The sequence below is a fragment of the Ceratotherium simum genome, chromosome 3 (genome assembly GCF_057802395.1).
Source record: "Ceratotherium simum simum isolate JZ-2026a chromosome 3, ASM5780239v1, whole genome shotgun sequence".
NCBI lineage: Eukaryota > Metazoa > Chordata > Mammalia > Perissodactyla > Rhinocerotidae > Ceratotherium > Ceratotherium simum.
In genome coordinates, this window is record NC_141902.1 from 53991859 (window position 1) to 54018859 (window position 27001).

Consider the following 27001-nt stretch of genomic DNA (forward strand, 5'->3'; position numbering starts at 1 on the left):
TGTTTTCATGTTCTTTAGATAAATACCCAGCAGTGGAATAGCTGGATTGTATGGTAGTTCTATTCTTAATTTTTTGAGGAATCTCCATACTGTTTCCATAGTGGCTGCACCAGTTTGCACTCCCATCAGTGTATGCAAGTTCCCTTCTCTCCACATCCTCTCCAACACTTGTTGTTTCCTGTGTTGTTAATTATAGCCATTCTGATGGGTGTGAGGTGAGATCTCATTGTAGTTTTGATTTGCATTTCCCTGATAGTTAATGATGTTGAACATCTTTTCATGTTCCTGTTGGCCATCTGTATATCTTCTTTGGAGAAATGTCTGTTCAGGTCTTTTGCCCGTTTTTTAACTGGGTTGTTAGTTTTTTGTTGTTGAGGTGTATGAGTTCTTTATATGTTTTGGAGATTAACCCCTTATCAGATATATGGTTTGCAAATATCTTCTCCCAATTGTTAGGTTGTCTTTCGTTTTGTTGATGGTTTCCTTTGCTGTGCAGAAGCTTTTTAGTTTATTTTTTCTATTGTTTCCCTTGCCCGCTCGGACATGGTACTTGAAAATATGTTGCTAAGACTGATGTTGAAGAATGTACTGCTTATGTTTTATTCTAGAAGTTTCACGTCTCACATTCAAGTCTTTAATCCATTTTGAGTTAATTTTTGTGTATGGTGTAAGATAATGGTCTACTTTCATTCTTTTGCATGTGGCTGTCCAGTTTTCCCTACACCATTTGTTGAAGAGACTTTCTTTTCCCCATTGTATGTTCTTGGCTCCTTTGTCTAAAATTAGCTGTCCGTAGATGTGTGGGTTTATTTCTGGGCTCTTGATTCTTTTCCCTTGATCTATGTGTCTGTTTTTGTGCCAGTACCATGCTGTTTTGGTTACTATAGCTTTGTAGTATATTTTGAAATCAGGGAGTATGATACCTCTAGCTTTCTTCTTTTTTCTCAAGATTCCTTTGGCTATTCAGGGTCTTTTTTGTTCCATATAAATTTTAGGATTCTTTGTTCTATTTCTGTGGAAAATGTTGTTGGAACTTTGATAGGGACTGTGTTGAATCTGTAGATTGCTTTAGGAAGTATGGACGTCTTAACTATGTTAATTCATGAAGAATCCAAATTAAAACAAATTCCGTGGAAGGGTCCCACAAATGTGGCAACAGATATGGGGACACCTGTGCTGCCCAGCCAAGTTTACACATGCAGAGTAGTGATAGCCATCTGTGCCACAACCCACCCTTTTGCCTACTGGCCATCTGATGTAGGCTGTAAGAGGATAATATTAGTAGATATTGAGCACCTACTTTGTGTAAAGCAGTTTCTCTATATTACTCAATAATCCTCACAATACTTCTGCTTTGGGGACTATCCGTTTTAGAATTGAGGAAATATGGCATTGATATTGATACATAGAATTGATAGGACCTGGGGATACAGCGGCATGAGGAAAAAGTTGGTGCCAAGAATGACTCTTGAGTTTTTCGTAAAAGCCATTGGTACCGTTTACTGAAGGGAGACCTGAAAGAGAAGCTGATTTGGTTGGGAGAGGGGCTGGTTAATGGAGGGGATATCAAGAGTCGAACTTGAGACATTTTAAGTCTGAGTGCATGAGACATGTGAAGGGAGAGGAATATACAGATCTGAATTCCAAAGAGGGGCTGGGAGTTGAAGAAATTTGTCTCTCACTCCATCATGGAACACTTGGGATGGGTGTATGTGTGTGTCATGAAACAAAGAATGGGAAACCCTGGTAAATGTCAATTGTTCCACATTAGATGGATTTTCAGGGATTCAGCACGAGGGCTAAGGTTCTGTGGGGCAGCCTTGTGTCCTTATCTGCATGTAGTGAGGCCTAGGATGCTCTTTGGGAGAGTTAAAGGGAGACAATAACGGGCAAGACTTCTTGGCAGGTTCCCAGTGGTTGCCATATATCTTGAGTTTGAACTTGCAAGTCACAGACGGCAAGATCTCAGTCTGTATGAGGAAATTTGTCCCAAGTTGAACACATGCAAACATGTTGAAAGATTTACCGGAAAGTATTATAAAGTTTTCTCAAAGGGATTAGAAATCTTATTTAAATTAAAACCAATAAACAGCAATGACCTCTGCTCATCTCTTATCGTTGCTGCCTCTGATAACTCAAAGTCAAGTCACTTCACAATACCTGTAATTTCCCAGGGACAGATGGGACTACGAAGCACATACACACCCAATTGAAGAAATGAAATATCAAAATGTTCTTACTGAACCTGGACTAAATATCATACAACTAGGAATAAGTAGAATGGGAACTAAAGTAAAAAAAGAACTAACATTACTCACTCCCAGGGGTCATCCTTTATAGCAAAGCAAGGTACACTTTCACTCTGAAAGTTTCAGGAGATCATGCATTTACACTATGATTCCAGATCTCATCTCCTAGGGGTGTGTTATTCAGATGTCACTTCTGCCTCCATTCTAAGAAACATGCAAGACTATTGTTATATGCCTGTGTTCCCCAACAGTTCCCAGCCCCGTGATGTTAGGGCTATGTGACCAATTCTGGCCGATGTACTGATTAAGTAAATGTTGAAGCATTTAAGAACTGGTATGGGATCCTACAGCTCTCCCTTCCCAGCTACAACACCATTAGCTAACTTGATTTAACAATTATAGAATACTCTTCCCAACAACAGCATAATATACGTTCTTTTTAAGTGGACAGGGAACATTTACCAAGATGGACCATATTCTGGACCATAAAACAGTTCTCAATAAACTTAAAAGAATTCAAGTATTGCAAAGTATGTTTTCTGACCACAGTGAAATTAAATTAGAAATCAATAATAGATAATGGGTAAATCTGTAAATACTTAGAAACTAACACACTTCTAAATGACTCGCACACCAAAGAGGAAATCAAATTGAAATTAGAAACTTTTGAAGTAAAAAAAAAATGAAAACACAGCATATTGATATACCTGGAATGTAGTTAAAGTAGTACTTAAAGAGAATTACATCTATGTTAGAAAAAAAGAAAAGTCTCCATCAATTACTTTAGCTTCTACCTTAAACTAGAAAGAGGAGGAAATGAAACCCAAAGTATGCATAAGAAGCAAATATAGAACAAAAGTCATTGAAATAAAAAAACAGAAAAACAATAGAGAAAATCAATAAAAACCCAAAACTGGTTCTTTGAGAAGATTGATAAAATTGATAAACCTCTAGACTGACCAGAAAAAAAATAAATTACCAATATCAGGAATAAAAAATATGGCATCAGTACAAATTCTACAGATAGTAAAAGGATAATAAAGGAATATTATGAACAACTTTGATTAAAAATGCCAATAAATTTGACAACTTAGACTAAATGAACAAATGCCTTGAAAGACACAGACTGCTAAAGCTCACCCAAGAAGAAATAAATAACCAGAATAGCCCTAAATCTATTAAAGAAAATGAATTTGTAGTTAGAAATCTTCCTACACACACACGAGCAATCTCCAAGCTCAGATGCCTTCACTGGTGAATTATACCAGATACTTCAGGAAATAACACCTCTACACACCCTCTTTCAGAAGTTGAAGAGGAGGCAATACATGCTATTTCTATAAGCCTAGCATTTCTGTGATACCAAAACAAGACAAAGACATTACAAGAAAAAACTACACAGCAATATCTCACATGAATATAGATGTAAAAATTTGTAACAAAACGTTAGCAAAACAAATTCAGGGCTGGCCCCGTGGCTTGGCGGTTGGGTGCGCATGCTCCGCTGCTGGTGGCCTGGGTTTGGATCCCGGACATGCACCGACGCACCGCTTCTCCGGCCATGCTGAGGCCGCGTCCCACATATGGCAACTAGAAGGATGTGCAGCTATGACATACAACTATCTACTGGGGCTTTGGGGGAAAAATAAATAAATAAATAAATAAATAAACAAATTCAACAGTATATAACAGGGATAGTACATCATGACTGTGTGAGATTTATCTAGGAATTCAAGGTTGGTTTAACTTTTGAATATCAACATATTTCACCATATTAAAGAAAAAGAAAAAGCATAATTTCAATAAATGCAGCAAATGCATTTGACAAAAATCTAACATCCGTTCCTGCTAAAAAGAAGAAACTCTCAGCATACTAGGTACCCCCAATCTCATAAACGATGTCTACAAAAAACCTGTAGCTAACATCATACTCAACAGTGGAAGATGGAATGCTTTCCTCCCGAGTCAAGAGTATCTGCTTTTAACAGTTTTATTCAACATTGTATGAGAGACATTAGCCAGTACAAATAAAACATGAAAAAGAGCATCTAAATTGAAAGAAGTAAAACTCTATTTGCAGATTGACAAGTTGTTTATAGAATTCATGTGGAAACGCAAAGGACCTAGAATAGCTGAAACTACTATGAAAAAGAACAACAAAAGTATAACAATATTACCTACCTGATTTCAAGACTTATTATAAAGCTACAGTAACAGAGAGTGTGGTAGACAGTCTCTGTTATTTGATAGACAAATAGATCAATAGAACAGAATAGACCCATACATATATGGTCAATTGGTTTTTCACAAAGCAAAGGCAATTCAGTGGAGAAAGTTTTTTCAACAAAGATTTTTCAGTAATTAGAACAACTGAATATCCATATGCAAAAAAGAGCACTTCAATCTATACCTTGCACCATATGATAATATTAATTCTAAATGGAACATAGATCTAAATGTAAAACCTAAAATCATAAATCTTCTAGAAGAAAATCTGTGTGACTTAAGGTTAGGCAAAGATTTCTTAGATACAGCCCAAAACATATAATCCATAAAAGGAAAAAAAATGGATAAATTGGATTTCACCAGAATTAAAAACTGCTCTTTGGATGCCATTGGTATGAGAATGAAAAGATAAGCCACAGGCTAACAGAATATTTGCAAATCACATATCTGATAAAAAAAAAATTTATATCCAGAATATATAAAGAACTTTCAAATTAATAGTAAGGAAACAAAAACTAAAAAAATGGGCAAAAATTTAGACAGTTAACTGAAGAAAATACAGAAATGGTAAATAGGCACATGAAAAAATGCTCAACATTATTAGAGATACTAAATGTTCTAAAATACTAAGTTTTGGAGTTATTTGATACACAGCCATCGATAAGTAAAACAGGTCCCTAGCTTCCTCCTTTGTCGCACTAATACAGATAGGCTAGTGAGCACCGGAGGTGGGAAGAAGAGTATGTGAGGCAGGCTGCAATGGCTGTAGCCCAACAGCAAGAGGTCCCAGGAGAAATGGAGCAGGAGGGTAGTGCTGTTTCAAATGGACTTAGCAGGGCAACTCTTAAAAGGAGCAGTGTCAGCAAATTGGTGAACTTAGGCACTAGATTTCAGAAAGTGTAGAGGGAATAAAAAGTGGAGAAATGGAGACAGTAGACAAAGAAAAGATGATGGAGAACATGGGTAAAGAAAGGAAGAAGAGAGAATGGCCAGAAGCTGGAAGGGTGAGAAGACTGAAGAGAAAATCCTGAGGAGAGAAATATCTGAGACCGCCACCATTTCAGAAGGGAGCCTTGGTGCCTGTGCAGCATGGACGGTGAACTGAATGGTGACTGGTACAAAGGTGACGAAAACTAGGCAGCAGGCAACCGTGGTAGACTTTATAAATCTTAGGTCGTAAGGGCAAATAGGGGTGACCTAGTTGACTCTTCCATCCAATGGAGAAATGTAGTGTCTATAGGGAAACTCGCTCTTAATTTTCATACTCAAGAAGAGGGGAACCAAATTTCTCAGTACTTCTAATGTCTATAACTAGATTAATGCATCCCTGGAGAAGTACGTGGGCATTCATTCATTCATTCAATAGACATTCCCCGGGGACCTGCTCTGTGATACATACACATGTGTATATATCAATGCATATAGATATATGTATAATATGTGTTATGTGTGATATTTTAATATTAACAGTGCTGCTATTAATAGTATCGGTAATAATACCTAACACTTACTAAACTCTTACCATATACCAGGCTCTGGAACTACACTTAATAGTTACAAAAACCCTATATGAAGTAAATAGTATTATCATCCTATTTTAGAGGTGCAGATACTGAAGCTTATAGAAATGATGTAATTTGCTCAAGAGCTGGGGAGTGATAGAGCTAGGATCAGAGCACAGTTGCATCTGAGACCCAAACTGGTGTTTACGAGTGCTGCCCAACATGGCCTCCTTGCAACCTGTGAGCACCTTAACTATGAGGACTCGAGCCCTTGGTCATGGGGACACACAGAGGCAGGGGGAGGGAGAAAAGAGGAATGAGGCAGCGCAAGGAAGAAAAGTGAGTGAGGCGCTTGGGATAGTTGGTTCTTAGATTCTTTTCTGACTAGGCTTTTTCATCACCAACATTTCCTTCTTCATGGGTGACTTATTAAGAACTGTTGCCCGACAGATGGACTGATGGTCGTGCAACGACTATCTAGACACCTCCAATGATTACTTAGGGGAAGGCCATTCTTTATCAGACGGCTGTAATTACCTGATAGTTCGTCTATAGAGTTCAAATCTGTTAGTACTTTGACCCAGACACTGAGTGCTGGAGGCCCTTTGAGCACAGAAAATGATACCACTGCTGAGTCACAAACTTGAGGAGGAAATTCCATGATGCAACTGAAGTTTCAGTGATCCAGCTGAAGGCTGATGGGGGGGTTGGGGAGGTAGGCACTGTGAGGCCTGGAAATGGTCGTGATGAGGGCCTTCACTGGGGTGAGCTGGCTCCCTCACCCAACCGGACTCTCCCACCCCTTGCACTGGGAAGCCCTTGCTATTGTCATTGTCCTCACTCTTCCCCAGGGGCTCAGCCACTTTTATTATTTTGGTTTTTTTGCTGAGGAACGTTTGCCCTGAGCTAACATCTGTGCCAATCTGCCTCTATTTCATATGTGGGTCACTGCCACAGCATGACTGCTGATGAGTGATGTAGGTCCGAGCTTGCGAACTGAACCAGGGCTGCCAAAGCAGAGCAGGCCAAATTTAACTACTAGGCCATGGGGCCAGTACCCTATTTTTTTTCTTTTTTTTAACATCCCTCCCTACAACCTCATAGTCCTTGTATGCTGGCACTAGGAGGACAGCACCACTTCTCTGCTGTCTATTTCTGCTTTCAGACAGTGATTTGATCATCCCCTCTTAAGCCACCACCAGCCAGCCATATTGCCTGCTGCTTATACATCCTGGTCTCCTCCAGATGCGTTAAGCGTCTTGGCCCCTGGATCTCAGGCTTGCCCAGCACTCAGTCCCTAATGACCATCCAGGGTGCCCCCAGGGTCTGGATGAGTGACTCTTCCAGCATCTGGCCTCACTGTGTCTTCCTCCTCTCTACTTGAGCAACCCACTGGGACAGGTACTCTTACAGAACCTGAAACTGTAAACCCTGGAGTTCCTTTCTCCAACGAAGACCTTTTGCCTTTTCTATATCCTCTTGCCCCCTACACCTGGTCTATAGTAGTATTTCAACTTCTGGTTCCTCAACTCTTCCTTATTCTCCCAATGCCTCAGTCCCTGCTGGCTTCATTTGTTTCTCTGTACAGGGTGGACCTTGTGTTCAACCATCTCTCTGCTCTCACAAACATTCTCCTTTCTTCTCACCGTTGATTTTCTTTTCAGGAGCCTAGTCAATTTCCCACCTTAGGTAAACCTAGCTGAAAATTTCCTGTACATGTGCCCACAAGCTGTTTAAATAGTGCTGGCAAAACAAAAAACCAAAGACATAGAACCACATTGCTTGAAAGTTGTGTGATCAGTGTTAAGCTGGACTCTGAACACTGTTTGGTTCTTTTATTTATCCCTAGTTACCATCTATCTTATTCTCCCTAGCTGTTTTTAATTATTCTCATTTGCATCTTCATTCTTGCATCCTCATTCTTCCTTGTGCCATCACTCACTCAGTGACCTAGCCATCCACTTCTCTGAGAAGACTGTGGCATAAACTTTGCTGTCCCTCAGTAAGATGTCGCCACATCCTCATGCATTCTCTTCAACTCATGCCTCCATGCATCAGAGGAGGAAATAATCCCTCTTCTTGCCTGAGACTGTCCTACCTACTCAAGTACTCATTATCATCCTCTTTACCAATAATCATCCCTTCTCTATTGTATCTTAAATTCCTCCACACACCCCTAGGTCTGCCACAATTTAACCTAAGCATTCTCATCCTTAAATGCAAACAAATAAAACCTATTTCTCTCCTTCTCCCTTCAGTGTGCCTTTCCATAGCACATTGCTTGGACTTCTGTTTAGCATCTATTTCATTCTGACTTATTATAATCTGGTTTCATGACTTGAATCTCCTGTTATATTTTAACTTCTCAAGTGCAAGCATTTTTAATCCATTTTGTTTATTTACCCCCTCCACCCCGGATTAGATGACGGAAATAGCATTTATTCTTCTCTATGAATCACTAGGCCATTGAGTGTGGCCCTGATGTAGAACAATCAGGTCGCTATGACCTGCTGGAACCTGCTGAGGTTAGTCTTGAGACATGCCTATTGTGTGACAACAGGTGAGCACAAGATAGTGGCAGGACAGCTTCGTGTTTTGGTGGAAATTCTTGCAGGACGCTGCAACGAAGTGCCACTTGACCCTGGAATCATCACAGGACAGGAATGCTTCGGGGTGACTTGCTAATAGTTGTCAATTTGCTCGAGTTTCTACACTGACTGCTTTTCAACTCAACCAGAGGAAAGAATGAGTCATATCACAGTAGTATTGGTTGCAAGTGTTCACTTCACAAGAGTTATTTAGACAGAGGAATCTCTGTAGGGGGATAGCTCACATTAGCACCTTTGGAAAGGATGAACATTTAACTGCTTTAGGGAGGCAAGTATGTTGAGCTGGAGGGATGGAAAAAAAAATACAGGATGTGTATTGTGTTCAAATCAAGAAATGTAAATATCCTGGATAAATAAGCCTTTTTTATTGTGAGAATCAAATGATGTAATTGACTAATTCTACAATCCAATAGATTTTTGAGTGCGTATTATGGGCGGGGCACTGCTCTGGGCACTGGGTACACAGCAGAAGCAAAACAGAGTCCCTGCTCTTATGGTTAGGAAAGGCCTGGCTGAGGAGGGATCAAATGAGAAGAGACCTAAATGAAATGAGGGATCAAACGTGAGGGTATGTGGGGCAAGAATATCCAAAAGAAGGAAACTGTATGTGCAAAGGTCCTGAGTCAGGAGATGCTAGAATGTTTGAGGAATAGCAAGGAGCAAAATGAGAAGAGGAAGAATGTTGTTGAAGATACAGCCAGAGATGGGCTAGTTGGGCCAATTGGCCAGGCTCAAGACAGCATGTGTGTGAAAGCACTGTGCAAGTTCCAGTTGCTGCTAAAAGGATTTGAATAGAATTAACTTATTAACTTATTAAAGTAATTAATATAGAGTTGATTTATTCTGTTTATCTTACATATCCACTAAAGTAAGAGACTGTTGTTCCACTACCCCTGTACCCACCTGATGAGACACCATGGGCAGGTCACAAGACATATTTCTGCAAATTTCAGCAGAACACAGCAACCTCTAATTGTTATATAGAAGAAGTTCTCTGTCTTTTGCTATACTGAGATGTTTAATTGTTATATGGTTAAATCTCAGGGGTTTTTTTTTGTTTACTTATTTACAGCATCTGTGTTTCTTGGTTTGCTTTAAAAGATCACCTTTCCACTTAAGCAATACAAATATTCTCCATTTTTCTAATATTTTTATATTAAAACTAAACTTTAATCGATTTGAATTTATTTTGTGTATAGCATGAAGTACAAATCAAATTGTATGTCTTCCATATGGATAGCCAATTATGCCAAAGCTGTTGATTAAATGTCTCTTGCTGGATATATTGATATGTATTATTCAAAAGTGAAAAATAATGAATTTTGGGTTTTCTTAAAGGTCAAGCTAGCCGCACACTAAAAAATGAATTACTCCAAAAATACTTTTGAGAGCTTGCTAAATGCAAGGCTCTGTGAATGATACAGATAGGGATATGGTGTGGTTCCCTCTGCTAAAGTGGAGAATGCACCTTTAAGTAGACGCTCTTCCTCACCTCCTTTGCTGGTCTGGGCAATGTGCTTAACTCGAAGCCTCTCTTTTCTCATCTGTATAATAATAACAACAACAGCAACTTCATAGGATTACTATGGAACTAAATGAGTAAAACACTTAGCAAAGTCTAGCCCATAAAAAGCACAAACAAGTGTGAGTTAGCTAACACTTAGAGCAGATTTTATTTATTAGCAGGCCAGTAGTCCCCTCCAGAGCCCCTCCATATTCTCCGATTTTGAGAGCACTTAGTCAGCGCTCGGTAATAATTTGTGGAATGACCAAATGAATGGTGGTTTCTCTGGGACCATGGTTTACCCACTGCTGCTTCTCCAGCATCTGAATTTTCTTCCAGAGGAAAGGAAAATAGTTGAGTTAGAGCTCAAAACAGCATCTGATTAATAATAACTAACATCTGCAGGGCATTTATTTTTGTCCAGGTATTGGTTGTACTGCTCTAAGGGCTTTACATATATTTATTTTTTATTATAACTCTGTGAAGTAGGAACTCATTCTTGATGAGGAAGCTAAGGCACAGAGTGGTGAAATAATTAGTCCAATGAAGTCATACCACTAAGATGTAGCAAAGTTTGGATTTGAGCCCAGGCATTCTGCCCCCACACTGGTGCCTATAACACTGCATTGTACTGTGCAAGCAGGGCGTGCAGCCAGGGCTCTCAGTCTCCCACAGTTGCTGCCTCAGAAGTGGTGGCTCCTTCCTCACTGGATTTAGCCACACCTAGTACTAACCTTTTAGATAACGCAGAATGGCTTCTTAGTGGTCCAGTGTCTTTCTCTAAGCTTTGTAAGGCAAAGTTGACTGAAACTAACGTGTCACAAGAAACACCAACGTCTTTCACTCTGGAGTATCAGTCACTTCTGTGTGGAAACATTTACTTCCTTCTCATGATCTTTACTTCTCCTTCTGGCAGAAGTAAATGTTATTTCAGAAATCCCTATAACCATATGACTAAGTAATATTCTTTCCGTTTTATAGATTAAGAAACTGAAGCTCAGATAAGTTATTTCTCAGCAATTGCCTCAATTAGATGCCATTTTGGACTGAGGAGACAGCATCGGAAGGGCTTGAACTGGACTTGCAGGTAGGCTACAATGTGGAGAGGAAGGAGGGGAGGAAGGGCAGCCCAGCATGTCCAAGGCCCAGTGCTGGGATCATTAGCCTGAATGATTTAGGATAGTATAAATAGTGTGCTGTTTGGTGGCAGGTAGGAGGTGGAGAGGAGGCAGAATTCCAGCAGTCTTGTGGGAGGTGGCATCCGGGTGGGTGTTTTTATAATTTATTATTTGACGAGGAGATGCCTGCCCATCTCACTGTTTCCTCTTGGACAACAGAAGGGCATTAAACCTATTCACTTATTTGCTCAAGGCTGTGAAAGGCAACACCTTACTTTGTCCAAAACTCTCAGCCAGGCGAAGCCCATGAGAGCTTAAACAAATAATTACTGTCTCAGAAACCTAGAAAATAGAATAAATAGAGAAATTGTAATCCTTAGATGATCAAACAGCATTTTCCTGCTGTTGATTGCTTTGTTCGTTTTTTACTGCTTTAGTACAAAAAAATTCAAGACCAACCCAATAAAGAAATTGTATTTTCCACAGGACAAGGCCCCACTCTTCTTAGCTCCAAGCTCCTGGTCCCCGCCTGACTACACAAATGAGCAAGTGGCAAGGAAGTACTCACTGCCCAAGAACAGGTCTATGAATGAGGAAGATGGGCTACAGGACATCTTTGGGCTGGGATCCCACGCTGCTGTAGGGGAGGAAGACAAATCCTCTACCCTCTGGGTCCTTCTGGCTGAGGTACAAATTAAATTGACATGAGACAGAATAACAGGAGAAAATCAAACAAAGCTTTATAACACGTATACATAGGAGAGACCCAGGAAAAACTGGGTAACTTGCCAAAATGGCAGGGGCTGTCATCTTAAATACTATCTTCAGCTAAAGGCAAAAGAGGATGTTGGGGGTGGGAGGAATCAGTTATGGGAGATTACTGGAAAAGCACAGTAAACAAGAGTAAGGTTATTAGGCAGATTTAAGTCCTTGCCTCCAGCATTGGTAAGGGCTTCTAGAGATAAGGTCATCTCCCCTTCTTCCTGGCACAGAGTGGGAAATACCTTTATATATGGAGATTTCCCTTACAAATGTAAATGTCTCTTACAAAGGGTAAATTCTACTTTTCAGAGCTTCTCCCATATCTGCAGTTTTTAAAAGTAATAATCCTCATTAGCCCAAAATAATCCTCATGCCAAAGAGACACATTTTGGGGTGGCCAATCCCGATCCCCCACACTGCCATTCAAATGATGTTTACAAAGAAGTCCTCATGGCATGAGTAATTGCCTAGCATATAATACTAAGTGAAAAGAGCAGTTCTTAACTGTATACATAGTATGACTTTGTATGCATTAAAAAAAAGACTGGAAGTAGACCAATATGATTTTATGTTATGAGAAGATGGGTGAAATTTTGTCCTTTCCAAGTTTTTTACAACAAACTTGCTCGCTCACTCTCGCAATCTTTCAAATCTATCTGTATTTAGATATATTGCCACACCACACAGACTGTGGTTCTTGGACATTGAGTTTATCCCCAACTCTGCTATAAAAAGTTAAGAATATCATCCAAACCAATCCAGCCTCCTTTATTTTGACCCTCTAGTTTTTTCTCTTTTTATTTACTACAAACCAAAATGGAGGAAACTACTCATTTTTCTAAAGAGTTTTTTGGTGCACAACTTGTAAATGAATTTCTAAAGCTTGCATTGCAATCTAAAATTCATAACGGATTCCTCGTCCCTCTCAGTAGATGAGCCTCCAGACCTCAAGAATGTAAAACTGATTTCAAATGCTGTGTAGTACACTGTCTTTTCTCCACAAATCCGTATCAAGTAAAGTCCTCTCTTGAAAGAGAAAGCAATTTATTAAACAAGATTATATATTTTATAAGAAAAATAACACTTCAAAACTACTTACTTGAGAAAAAGTAAAAGAAACCTTTTAAGGAGTTGTGTAACAGAAAGAATACAGGACTAGAAGCTGGGAGATCTGGGTCCTAGTCCTGACTTGCCAATGAAAGCCTGCGTAACCTTGGGCAGACTATCGAACAAGTTTGTGAAATGCTCTATTCCATGCCCCACCCCCGACCCCTCCCAATAAAATAGGAACCACTGGATGGCAAATCCTTTAACTCTCTACTGAACCCACCTGAGTTACCTATAGTCGAGTCTACTCTCTTTGTATTCCCTCCATGATGTAGGAGGTCTCTGTCATATTAACACAAAAGCAAAACCAAAATCATTCCTCCTCCTTGGACATTTCTTTCCCTCCTCCACTTCACAGCCAAGCTTTTCTATGGAGTTGTCTACACACACTTTCTCTACTTCTCTACCTTGCTTCGACCCCCTAACCTAGTCCTGGCTAATCCACTGCATCTCCCCTTCCTAAGATCACCCATAAACCTTTCAGACTCTTTCTTTTGTAAATTCCCAGCAGCATTTGCCAGTCCTGACCATCCCTTCCTTCTTGAAATGCCTTCTCTGGGCTTCCACGACATCACATTCTGTTGACCTTCTCACGTTCTCAGAAGTTTCTTCCAAAGGTCTCCTTGGAGTTCTCTTTCTCGGCCCTTCTTCAAATGTTAGTGTTCCTCAGGGTTCTATCTAAAGCCCTTTTCTCTTACTGGCGCTCATATTCTCTCTGGGCATTCTTACCCAGTGGCTCCTATTTCTATAATTCCTGTCTAAGTCTGTCTCCAGGACTCCAAAACTATATGTTCAACCACTTACTGAACGTTTCCACTTGGATTTTCCACAGTCATCTCAGACTCAGCATGTCAAAACTGTGCTCATCATCTTCCCCCACAGATGCTGACCGTCTTCTGTGCCTCACTGAAAGGTATTGCCGTCCATCTGGTTACACAAGCTACAGATTTGGAAATCATTCTTGACTCTTCCCTTTCTCATACCCGATTCACCACAAAGTTCTATCAATTCTGCCTCCTAATTATTTCTAGAATCTGTTTTCCATTTTTTCCGCACCTTCGGGAGAGGACAAGTAATGGTTAAGAGCGCAAGGGGTGAATTTTGGCTCTGTCCTCACTGCTATATGGCCCTGGGCAAATTATTCAACTTCTCTGTGCATCAAATATAAAATGAAAATAGTAATGGTGCCTTCCTCATGGGCTTGCTGTGTGTAAACGATCAATAGGTGTAAAGTGCCTGGGACCTTGCCTGTCTGTGCAACTGTAAGTGTTGGGCAAGTGCTGATAGTGTTGCTCGCCCAGGTCGTTTTATTTCACTGTGAGCTAATCTAAGACACTCCTACCTGGTCCCCCTGCTTCCAGTCTTACCCCAGTCTATACCCCACCCAGCCAACAGGCAGATAGTTTTAAAGCTTGTATTGGTCACTGTCCTGCTAACTGCACTCAGCGTTGGGAGTAAATGTCCAAACTCCTTAGCTTACAAAGGTGTTTCATAAACTGGCTTCCTATTCACCTTTTTAGCCTCATCCATTGCTATTGTCCCAATTTGAGATCTGAAATCTCCTATAATCTGTCCTAGTGGAGGCTCCGCATCTCTCTTCTCACCTTCAAAGCTTTCCATGTGCTGTCCTTCTGCCTAGAAGACTCTTCCCTTTTCCTCCTTTACCTGGTCAGTGATTCAGGTCTCAGCTTAGGTCATTTCCCCTGGGAAATGACCTTACCAGAGCTTCCCATTCTTCCAGGCAAAAGCCAGCTTGCCTATAGAGCTTGTGTGGGGAACACAGGTTCCTTGTCTGTTCAAGGGACCACTCCCTTCTTACCCCCAGTCCATGTGGCATCTGAAAGGGTGAGACTAGAACCAGAATGTCCTGGAGAGCTACTTTAGGGATGATTTTAACCTCCTTGCTCTTTCTTTGTTCTTTTTTCTTTTCTTGTAGAACTTCTCAAGAGGGTCAGATTATTTCTTTGCAATTAACTGGGTACTCCTTGGAGACCCCCTCTATTATGGGAGGCTGTTGGGGGTTTCCTCCCAGACAGACACACAGGAGCCTGGCACATTTCTTGGTCTTGTACTGCTGCAGAGGGTCCATTCACTACTGGCTTAGTGGTCAAGTCCAGGGCTGGAGCTCAGCCAGCCAGGGGATGTCTCTCCCTTCTGTCAGTTTCTTGAGCCCAAACTGAGGTTGGCCTAGGGGTTGTCCTAGTCTAGCCCTCATTTATGGAGAACATCTATTCACCTGATGCAGATTCCCTTCTCTATCCCTGAGTTAGACGTTGTGTGCATTAGGTCAGTTGAGGGGGCCCAGGGAGGGGGAAACTAAGTCAGAGGAGTCAAATGTGCACATCAAGCCCGAGAGCTGTAATGGGGCCCATGCCACTCTCTGGGTATCCCAGAACCACGTGGCCTGAAGCGGGGGCTCAGTCCCTGACTTGGGCATTGGGGAGGGCCAAGGTTGGGTGCTGGAGGCAGCACTGGCCACCTCCCTGAGTCTCGGCTTGTCCTGAAGGCAGCACTCCCAGGTCAGAGCAGGTACTTTTATCACAGTCATTGCAGAAATCAGGACCAGAGCATGGATCTGTTGATGCAAAAAGAGAGTGGGCACGTGCATCTCCTGGCCTGGTCATTCCTCCTGGGGGTTGGCCAGCACCCACTGCTGATTGGCCTGGCACCTGCAAGCACTGCGGACAGGACTGAGAGACATTTCCAAGGTAGGAGAAGCAGCCAGGGTCAGGGCCCAGCCTTGCTCTCTGCCCATCCCATCACCATCCCCATCTTTTACCTGAATTAGGTAAAAATGAAAATTTAATTTCTTTGCAGAATAGTGTCTGCATTTATTATATTGCCATGTAGTGCTTGAACTTTCAAAGTTGGGCTCTAAGTTACTTGATTGATCAAAAATTACCTATTTGGTTATTAATGTTTCTTGATATGCCCCTTCCCCTTTTTTAAATAGGAAGAGGAGGGAGGGCAAACAGTTTTACTGTTTTTCCCCCCACTCCAAACTTAGATCAGCTATTGGTGCTATTTCTTAATCTTGTTCTATTGAGCTGAGCACTTACATAAGCTTTTACTAGATCCAGTGACACACAGTAATCTTTTTTTTAAATTGAGATATAATTGACATATAACATTATATTAGTTGCAAGTGTACAACATTGATTTGATATGTATATATTGCAAAATGATCACAATAAATCTAGTTGACATCCACCACCACACATAGTTACAAAATCTTTTTTCTTGTGATAAGACCTTTTAAGATCTACTCTTAGCAATCTTCAAATATACAGTACAGTATTATTAACTGTAGTCACCATGCTGTACATTATATCACCAGGATTCATTTATTTTATAACTGGAAGTTTGTACCTTTTGACCCCCTTCACCCATTTTCCTACCCCCGACCCTCTGCCCCTGGAAATCACCAATCTGTTCTCTGTAGCTATGAGTTTAGTTTAGTTTTTTGTTTTAGATTCCACATATAAGGGAGATAATACGGTATTTGTCTTTCTCTGTCTGACTTATTTCACTTAGCGTAAAGGCCTTGAGGTCCATCCATGTTGTCACAAACTGCAAGATTTCCTTCTTTTTTATGGCTGAATAATATTGCTCTGTATGTTTGTGTGCATGTATGTAGGTGTGTATGTCTTGGCTATTGTAAATAATGCTGCAGTGAACACGGAGGTGCAGATATCTTTTTGAGGTAGGGTTTTTGTTTCCTTTGGATAAATACCCAGAAGTGGAATTGCTGGATCATGTGGTAGTTCTATTTTTAATTTTTTGAGGAACCTTCATACTGTTTTCCATAGTGGCTGCACCAATTTACATTCTCACCAACAGTGCACAGGGGTTCCCTTTTCTCCACATCCTTGCCAACACTTATTTCTTGTCTTTTTGATAATAGCCTTCTAACAGGTGTGAGGTGATATGTCATTGTGGTTTTGATTTGCATTTCTCTGATGATTAGTGATGTTGAGCACCTTTTCGTGTGTCCCTTGGCCATTGATATGGCTTTTTTAATTGGGTTGTTTTTTGCTATTGAATTTTATGATTTCTTTGTATATTTTGGATGTTAACACCTTATCAGATATATGATTTGCAAATATTTGCTCCCATTCCGTAGGTTGCCTTTTCATTTGATGGTTTCATTTGCTGGATAGAAGCTTTTTAGTTTCTAGTTTGATGTAGTCCCACTAGTTTATTTTTGCTTTTGTTGCCTTTACTTTTGGTGTCAAATCCAAAAAAATCATTGCCAAGATCAGTGTCAAGGAGCTTGACATTGTTTTCTTCTAGGTGTTTTATGGTTTCAGGTCTTACATTCAAGTCTTTATTTTGAGTTGATTTTGTATATGGTGTAAGATGATGGTTGAGTTTCATTCTTTTGCATGCAGCTGTCCAGTTTTCCCAACACCATTTATTGAAGAGACTGTCCTTTCCCCATTGTATATTCTTGGCTCCTTTGTCATAAATTAATTGACCATATATGTGTGGGTTTATTTCTGGGCTCTCTATTCTGTCCCATTGATCTATGTGTCTGTTCTTATTCCAATACCATACTGTTTTGATTACTACGGCTTTGTAATATAGTTTGAAATCAGGAAATGTGATGTCTCCAAGTTTGTTCTTCTTTCTCAAGATTGCTTTGGCTGTTTGGAGTCTTTTGTTGTTTCATACAAATTTTGGGATTCTTTGTTCTATTTCTGTGAAAAATGTTACTGGAATTTTGATATGGGTGGCATTAAATCTATAGGTTGCTTTGGGTAGTTTGAGCATTTTAACAATATTAATTTTTCTAATCTATGAGCACAGAATATCTTTACATTTTTTTGTGTATTTTTTTTCAATTTTTCATCAGTGTTTATACTTTTCAGTGTATGAGTCTTTTGCCTCCTTGATTAAATTTATTCCTAGGTATTTTATTCTTTTTGATGCAATTATAAATGGGATTTTAAAAAATATCTCTTTCTGATAGTTTGTTATTAGTGTATAGAACTGCAACTAATTCTCATATATTGATTTTGTATCCAACAACTTTACTAAATTCATTTATTTGTTCTAATAGCTTTTTGGTGGAGTCTTTAGGGTTTTCTATATATAATATCCTGTTACCTGCAAATAGAGACAGTTTTACTTCTTCCTTTCTGATTTGGATGCCTTTTATTTATTTTTCTTGCTTAATTGCTCTGGCTAGGACTTCCAATACTATGTTGAATAAAAGTAGCAAGAGTGGACAGCCTTGTCTTGCTCCTGATTTTAGAGGAAAAGATTTCAGCTTTTCACTGTTGAGTATGATGTTAGCTGTGGGCTTGTCATATATGGCCTTTATTATATTAAGGTACATTCCCTCTATACCCAGTTAATTGAGAGTTTTTATCATAAATGGATGTTGAATTTTTTCAAATGCTTTTTCTGCATCTGTTCAGATGATCATATGATTTTTATCCTTCATTTTGTTATTGTGGTGTACCACATTCATTTTTTGTGGATATTGAACCATTCTTGCATCCCTGGAATAAATCCCACTTGATCATGGTGTATGATCCTTTTGATGTATTGTTGAATTTGGTTTGCTAGTATTTTGTTGAGGATTTTTGCATCTATGTTCATCAGGAATATTGGCCTGTCACTTTTTTGTTTGTTTTTTTCTTGTAGTGTCTTTCTCTGATTTTGGAATTGGGGTAATGATGGCCTTGTAAAATGAGTTTGGAAGTGTTCTCTCCTATTTTTTGGAAGAATTTGAGAAGGATTGGCATTAATTCGTCTTTAAACGTGTGGTAGAATTCACTAGTGAAGTCATCTGGTCCTAGACTTTTCTTTGTTGGAAGATTTTTGATTATTGATTCCATCTCCTTACTAGTAATCAGTCTGTTCATATTTTCTGTTTCTTCATGATTCAGTCTTGGTAGTTTGTATGTTCTAGGAATTTATCCATTTCTTCTAGGTTGTCCAATTTGTTGGCATATAATTGTTTATAGTAGTCTTTTATGATCCTTTGAGTATTTCTGTGGTATCACTTGTAACGTCTCTTCTCACAGTAATCTTTTTCATTACTTTCAAGTGCTGTGAGCAGAATTTTTCCATCTTAGAAACAGACATGAAAATTTCAACAGGATATCAAGAGGAGTCACCTGAAACTTGCATTTACTTGCCATTGCCCTGGAAATCTCTCCTAACTTTGTTGGACAGATGTCATGTAATGGGAAAAGCAAGGGCACAAGGGCCAGAAATCCTAAAACAGCATATAGACACCACTTTGAAAGGGGGCATGTCTGAGATGGTAAAACACATGGAACCCAGATGTCATCAACTTCTCCAGCTGGCAGGGGTCACCCCTCCCTTTTTACCCAAAAACACGGTCTACACCTTTATATGGGAGATAGAGTCTTCCACTCAGTTCTCTTCCACAAGTGTTTCAGAGACTGCCTAGATGATTCGGACCTGTCTCCTTATCTATCCTGAGGTTGTGCTCGCTTCAGCTGTGCTTCTTGCTCCAGACACTCCCTGGAAGTTTACACTCGCCATCACTTAACAGCCTTTCCAAACAGTTGCCATCCCTGTTCCAAGAAAGCGCATAGGCTCTTCCTCTATTAAACAGAGCCTGGGGGATAAGAGGAAGAGTCACTTGAATGTTCACGCTCTTCCTCGCCTCCTGCTGGCTGCTTTGCTATAGGGGCCAACTAGCTTCCTTTGATCCAGTTCCTCATCTCTCGTTTGCCAATTTCCAATCGCCTAATACCAATTTCCAAGGTGTGGGTTTTTTCCCCAAACTACTAAGCAATTCTCGGACACTGGCTGGGTGTCCTACAGTTCAACAGAATTCTGACACTATGTACTGAGAGATAGTGTCAGATTCCACAGGTTAAGGGCTCAGTCCTACAAGACTGCCTCTCCCCCCAACTTCGGAGACCAATCACAAGTCACTCGTTCCTCTGACTGACTGGCTATAGATTGGAGGTTCCAATTGTTACTGCACAAAATTGGGGTTCTCTGCCCGATGCGCATAAACAGGCCAATTAACTATGCTGTCAGCCTTTGGGAAAAGAGATCAGCTTTATTTTGTGAGATGGACCTGCAGGGAGACAGGGCGTATGCCCTCAGATATGTCTCCTCGATTCAGGATTTGGGGTGAAATTTAAGAGGTTAGGGAGAATAGGCTGGCACGTGGAAGCGGGACAGATTTTGGTTAGAGAGCTTCAAGCATTTATGATGAGGTTCTAAACATTTATGATGAGGTTCTAAACATTTGTGATAGGTTCTAAACATTTATGGTAAGGTGGGGAAGGAATTTTAACACCAGATCTTCCTGAATGAGGGACCCTTTGCTTCTGATAAGAGTGTGACTTTTAAATTCCGGTCATATCCTTGTCTTTTGGTTCCATGGGTAGGAGAATCTTGGGCTCTGTGGTCATTTCAGGTCAAGATTTCTTCTTCTGTGCATGCTTTGGCTATGTGACTTTGCAAATTTTCCAAAAGACAATTTCTTAATTACTCTGTTGATAAGATGGTGTCAGTTGAATTGGTCCTGGAGGGCCTGTGGTTACACAATGACCCCCTCCTTGGGCTTGATTAATTTGCTAGAGTGGCTCACAGAACTCAGAGAAACATTTTGTTTACTAGATTACCAGTTTTAGAAAAGGATGTAACTCAGAAACATCCAGATGGAAGAGATACGTAGGGTAAAGTATGAGGAAAGGGCCCAGAGTTTCCATGCCCTTTTCCCTGAATCCCCATGTGTTCACCAACCTAGAAGCTCTTCAAACCCCTGTCCTTTTGGGGTTTTATGGAGGCTTCATTACACAGGCATGATTGATTCAGTCATTGGCCATTGATGATTGATTCAACCCCCAGCCCCTCTCCCCTCCCTGGACCTCAGACAAGTGGGATAGAAGGTTCCAGCCCTCTAATCACCTGCTCTGTTCTCCTGCAACCATCCCCCAACTTTAGATGCATTTCAAAAGTAACTTCATTAACATAACAAAAGACATCTTGGCGCTCTCAACACTTAGGAATTGCCAAAGGTTTTAGGAACTCAGTGCCAGAAATGGGGATGAAGACCAAATATAGATTTCTTATCACAATGTCACACACAGGAAGGAGGAAATCCTCCCCTCCTCTCCTCAACATCCCTGCAGATATGCAGCTCCACTCTCGAGGGTGACACCCCTTCAGACTCAAACTTCCTATTCTTAGGCAGGATCTGGCTGTTTCCTCTGCAACTCCAAAACAGCCACAAAGTATTCCAAAAGAAAGATTAACTTTAGCACTGAAGTTGAATACTGCCTCTCCTTTAAACAGAAAACCGCTGGCAGTTTTGACATAGTGGTTTCCCAGCTTCTAGCTATCAAGCTGCCAGAATTGTTGGGTGCCTCAATCATTGTGGGGGGGCCTTGGGTGCTTGGTTTGTCTGGAGGAGGGTGCAGGCGGTCACCGTAAGTCCATTTGCACGAGGCTGAGGAACTTTGCTGACTAGAACTCATCCCAAGGAAAGAAGTTCAGGTGCAGGGCCATGGCCAGGTATGGTACTGGGGTACAGGGTGGGAACTGAGAGTACAGCATGGGTCATTCTGCTGGGTCCAGCGATGGAAGTAAACAGCAGCAACTACAACAACAGCAATAACAACCAAACCAACAGAGCTCAGTTTTTGGGTTGGATGCATAATCTCAAAGAGGCTGGGCTCGTGTTAAGCCCAGTTTAATTAACACTGTGGGCACAAAGATGAGGGAAGCAATTTGTTCTCTGGGAATTATCTTCAAGACAGTCTCAGAGGGTCAGCAGGACCAGGTACGTGGGCACGTGACCTGTGCCGTCGCACAGGGCCCCACGCTCAGAAGGGCCCTGCATTTGGTTTAATGTCCTCTGTCACCATCTTGAAATTCTTAGTTTTTGAAATTCTTACTTTGACAAGGGGCTCTGTATTTTCATTTTGCACTGGGTCCTGCAAATTATGTAGCCAGTTCTGAGTGTCATTAAGAGTTAAGAGATGGTGCCAGCACTGTTGGTAGTCCATCTGCCAGTAGTAGCTAAAATGAGCTGTCTTGGTGGAAAATTGGAGGGTCTGGCTGCAGGCATCACCACAGGGTCCCCTGACAGTGCTGGTTCAGCATGGTCTCAGCTCAGCGTCACTGAGGCATCTATGGCTTTAATAGGCACAACTAACTTCAGCGGCAGTGGGTGACAGGGTCTTGGCACGGGCAACAACGTCATTAACAGCAGAAACCAGCTGCAACGGCAGCTGTGAGGTTCTCTCAGATAGCTCTTTAGCCAGTGGAGGGTTCAAAAGAGAGCTAAGGAAAGGAGAATACGGCATCCTAGTGAGTACAGGAGACACTCTGGGAGGTGACTTTAAAGGATAGAGAGAGGAGGTCCTGGTCCAGAAAGCCTGTGGGGATTGGAGCCAGAGATAGACTTCCAGAATTTTCACTTTTACCTCAAGATTGGCGCAGCCTGGGAAAACACGGGTTATACATGGAAAGTGTAGATTGCAGTATAGATCTATTTACCAAATTCTGCAACTGAGGTAAAACCCTAGAAAAAGGGAACCCTGAGACCCAACGCCTATATCTGTAGTGAGGATAAACATAGGTCTAGACTCTAGGCCCAAACTAATAATGATATCAATTTATGCTATCATGCCATTATTGTTTCAAAGTGTTTTCACATACTTCAACTTAAATGAGCAAGAGCACAAACCTCTGAGATAGGTCAGGTAGGAATTATTCTCGCTTTACAGATGAAAAAACTGAGACTGAAGACATCAGCTGACCTGCGTACTGGAACACTGCAGGTGGTCTATATTCTAGCTTTTCCAGACTAGTTATGGAAGTGCTTTCTTTATTCTGGCAACCTAGAACCCAGTATAGAGACCTGGGCATAAAAAAGGCATTTGTAAAATCCTTGCCAATTTCACTGAACTCATAGTGAAATGATAACATGTAGAACCCAGTACATAATTTTCTGGTTGAGACTTGACAATAAAGCAAACTGTCATGCTTCATGGTTGTCAGGGAGCAAGGACCTATTAAGAAAAACTATCCAAAATTTAGAAATGAGGCAATAAGATTGCTGCGCGCCCTTTCAAAATCATGTGAGACACGACAGCATTGTCTAACACACCTGCTAAGTCATCTGATTCTAAGAGATGTGATTTTAGCTTATTATTTACTATTGATTAGGGCCCAGACTCCATAAATTTAATGTTAACTAACTTTCATTTAGATGAAAATAATTTTGTTAGAAAAGATAACCTGAAAGCTTACCGTTTATTTATCTTGTAGAAAATTAACCAGAAGGTGTATTTCAGCATTGTTTTTTCCACTAATTATATATTTATCAATCTCTCCTATCCTCCTTGGAGCCAGCTCTAATATCCTGCTGATTCCCTCATTAATGAGTTAAATACATCTTTGACAGGTGCTCACTATAAATTTATGATTCAAGTTTTAAACTTTGAAATTTATAGTGTGATAGTTTAAACCTATATTACTAAAATTTCACTTGGAATAAGTTACATTTTGGATTTTTAAAAATGCAACTACCTTAAAAAATCAGATTTGTCCATTACTCTTCTGTTCTATGGTACATATGATTATATATTCCCAAGAAATAGTCTTTGAGGATTGTAATCACATCAGTAGTGCACCAATAACATCAGATGTCATCATTTTTTCATAGTAAATGTACTTTTTTTTTTTAATTTTATTTATTTATTTTTCCCCCCAAAGCCCCAGTAGATAGTTGTATGTCATAGCTGCACATCCTTCTAGTTGCTGTATGTGGGACGCGGCCTCAGCATGGCCAGAGAAGCGGTGCTTTGGTGCACGCCCAGGATCCGAACCCGGGCCGCCAGCAGCAGGGTGCGCACACTTAACCACTAAGCCACCGGGCCGGCCCAGTAAATGTACTTTTAAAAACCTTCATTATGAAGGGTTTTGAGTATCCACAAAAGTAGACAGAACAGTAAAATGAACCTCCATGAACCCATTATACAGCTTTAATAATTGTTGATCCATTGGCCAATCCTGACCTATCTATACCTCCATTCACTATTAATTTGAAGCATTCCCAGGCATATCCTCTCATCTCTAAATATTTTCTTAAATTAAGACACATAAGAACACCGAGTTCTTGAGTCATTATTTTGGGCTAAATCTATTGAAATTGCTTGTCAGTGGATCAAATAATCACAATCACATACTGAGTGAATTTTCTCAGATGAAGCTAAACATCTGTCCTTTTCTCAGCTGACACAACATGAAAATATTTCTCTCACGGTTATTAGAAATCATTGTCTAGCAAAAACTCACTAAAAATCGACCTGACCTTAAAATCATATATATTACATATGTATGTAACATGATCAAAGTGGTCATATTGATTTGTTCCTTTTGTTTGTTTTAAATTGTTAGGCAATCAAGAATAGGGTGATAGTGAGGGAGGAAAAAAACAAAAAGAGGAAATTATCTGGTCATATTGATTTGTTCCTTTTGTTTGTTTTAAATTGTTAGGCAATCAAGAATAGGGTGATAGTGAGGGAGGAAAAAAACAAAAAGAGGAAATTATCTGTAGTTCCCTAACTTGAGATAGACTAGAGTAGTATAAGGGAACTGCTCATAGCATAAGGCGAGTAGCGGGGTGTGAGGGAACTACTCACGGTATAAGAGTAATGGAGGAGTATAAGGGAAACACGAGACCAGATTACACGGGGTCAAGTCCTGGTTCCACCACTAAGCAGCTCTGTAACCTTCAACAACTTAACCTCTGTGTCCTCACCCACAAAACGGGAAATGATGGTACCTACCTTATAGGTTGTTTTGAGGATTAAGGAAAGTAATGTTTCTAAAGCCCTTAGAACAGGGTCTGTCACATGGCAAGAACCAGGTAGATATTCTCATTTTTTCAGGTTCTCTTCCAGACCTCACTCAGAAGAAAGCAATTTACATTCTCATAATTATAGTGTGCATACAATTTTATAATCTGTATCTTTTCTATCTGTAATCTGTCTTTATTTTCTAGTTACTATCATATACACTTCCTTATGAGTCTAATTCGTTCTTACAAAGACCATTTTAAGTTGTTTACTATTTTATAACGGTATCATCAGATCAGTAAAGTAGCATGCTTTATTTACCTCTTCTTGTAATATAAGTATTTCAATTATTTCTGGTGTTTCGCTATTCTAGAAGGGCTGCAGCTTTGTGTAAGAGTGACAGATACAAGTGAAGTTCCAGGAATGGGTAGGCGAAACCAAAAGGGAGGAAGGGGTGTTGACGCGGAAAGTGGGAAAAGTGCTTGCAAGCACGTACCTCCCTGCCTCTGTAAAAACAGAAAAAATAGATAACAGAGGTTGAAAGGGCTAAGAGGGACCTTAGAGGTCAAAGCCACTGAACCTGGAACCAGAAGATCTCTGAGCACTGGCAGCCTAGCCCGCCAGTGGTGTGGCATTTATCCACTCTGCATCTTGGTGGCCTCACCATAACCCAGGGATCCCAACCTGTCCCACAGGATTATGGAAATCCGGAGAACAGGCAAAACACTGAATACACGGAAGGGATGGTTCTGATTGCCTAACTTGCCATCCAGATGGGGTTGATGAATTGCCTCAGGAAGAATTTCACCATTCCTGGAAGAAGAGAGAGAGAGAGAGAGAGAGAGAGCTTGTGAAACCCGTGGAGTAATCTAGAATTGAAGCAGAGAGGCAAACAGCTAGCTGCTCTGACCCGTGACCCAGAGAAGCCAAACTCTGTAGCTTTGTCTAAGGCTGGCCAGGACCTGGTGGCCCAACTCTGTCTACAAAATTACCTTTGGCATAAATTCTGGGAATGGCCAATCCCTGCTCCAAAATATTTGGTTCCATCCTCTGCTCTATGCACTGGTCTTGCTCACGTCCTTCATATGTTCTTGTATTGGGGGAGCAAGAGTAGACAACCCTGGGGTTCCACAGCCCAGGCGGAAGAAGACCTCACTGAGCACTATATTTTTTCAAGTAGTGAAGGGTTTTGTAAAAATTCATGCATAGTTCTTTTGAACTCTATAATCACTTTTCTCTTTCTATAGAAATTAACCCTAGTATCATCAAATCAAACTAATGTGTGCCTTCACTTTTCTCCTGGCCTGCTACTGCACACACCTCCCCCCTGAAAGGTACCTGGGAGTGGGAAGGAGGGGCTCTCTACCTTCTCTCCATCTTTCTCAACGGCAGGGGTTTGTGTCATTCCTCGCCCCCCGCCCCTTCTCTCTCCTCTGTGTATAATACTGGATTAAAAAAATTTATGTTGTAATAAATACATTCAGACTTTTGTTTTTAAATGAAGTAAGTTCAGACTAACAGAAAAGTTGCAAAAATAGTACAAAAAAAATCCCATATATGTTTCACCCAGATTCCCTAAATGTTAACATTTTACCACTTTTGCTTTATCATTTTCTCTCACTCCCTCTCTCTCCCCAACACCCCGGACACACACAAACACATGGATTTTTTTTCCTGCATCATTTGAGAGTAGGTTACATGCTCATATCCCTTTATGCCTATCCCTTAAGACTTCAGTGGGTATTTTGTAATAAGAATATTCTCTTATGTGGTCACAGTACAGTACCAAATTCAGGAAAATTTATCTTAATACTATACTTGTATGTGGCCTGTAGTCCATATTCCAATTTTGTCAATTGTCCCATTTTACACAGATGTAATAAAGTGTGCTTTATAGCATATTTTATATATAGCACATAGTTGTACCCAGTATTTTTTCTGACCCAGTGCAGGATCATGTGTTGCCTTTAGTGGTCAAACCTCTTTAGCCTGCTTTAATCTGGAACACTTGCTCAGCCTTTCTTTGGCTTTCAAGACATTGACTTTTTTTAAAGGACACAGGCTATTTATGTTATAGAATGTTTCTCAATTGGGGGTTGTCTGACGTGTCCTCCTCA

General features: G+C 40.5%; 1 protein-coding gene across 1 annotated transcript in view; it reads left to right on the forward strand.

Annotated features, from left to right (window-relative positions):
* GCNT3 (glucosaminyl (N-acetyl) transferase 3, mucin type) overlaps positions 1–27001 on the forward strand; it is an 82495-nt gene that overhangs the window by 29153 nt on the left and 26341 nt on the right. The window contains exons 2-3 of the mRNA XM_004421639.3: positions 11072–11177; positions 11695–11895. The gene's annotated coding sequence lies outside the window, so the exon portion shown is untranslated. The remainder of the gene's footprint in view (positions 1–11071; positions 11178–11694; positions 11896–27001) is intronic.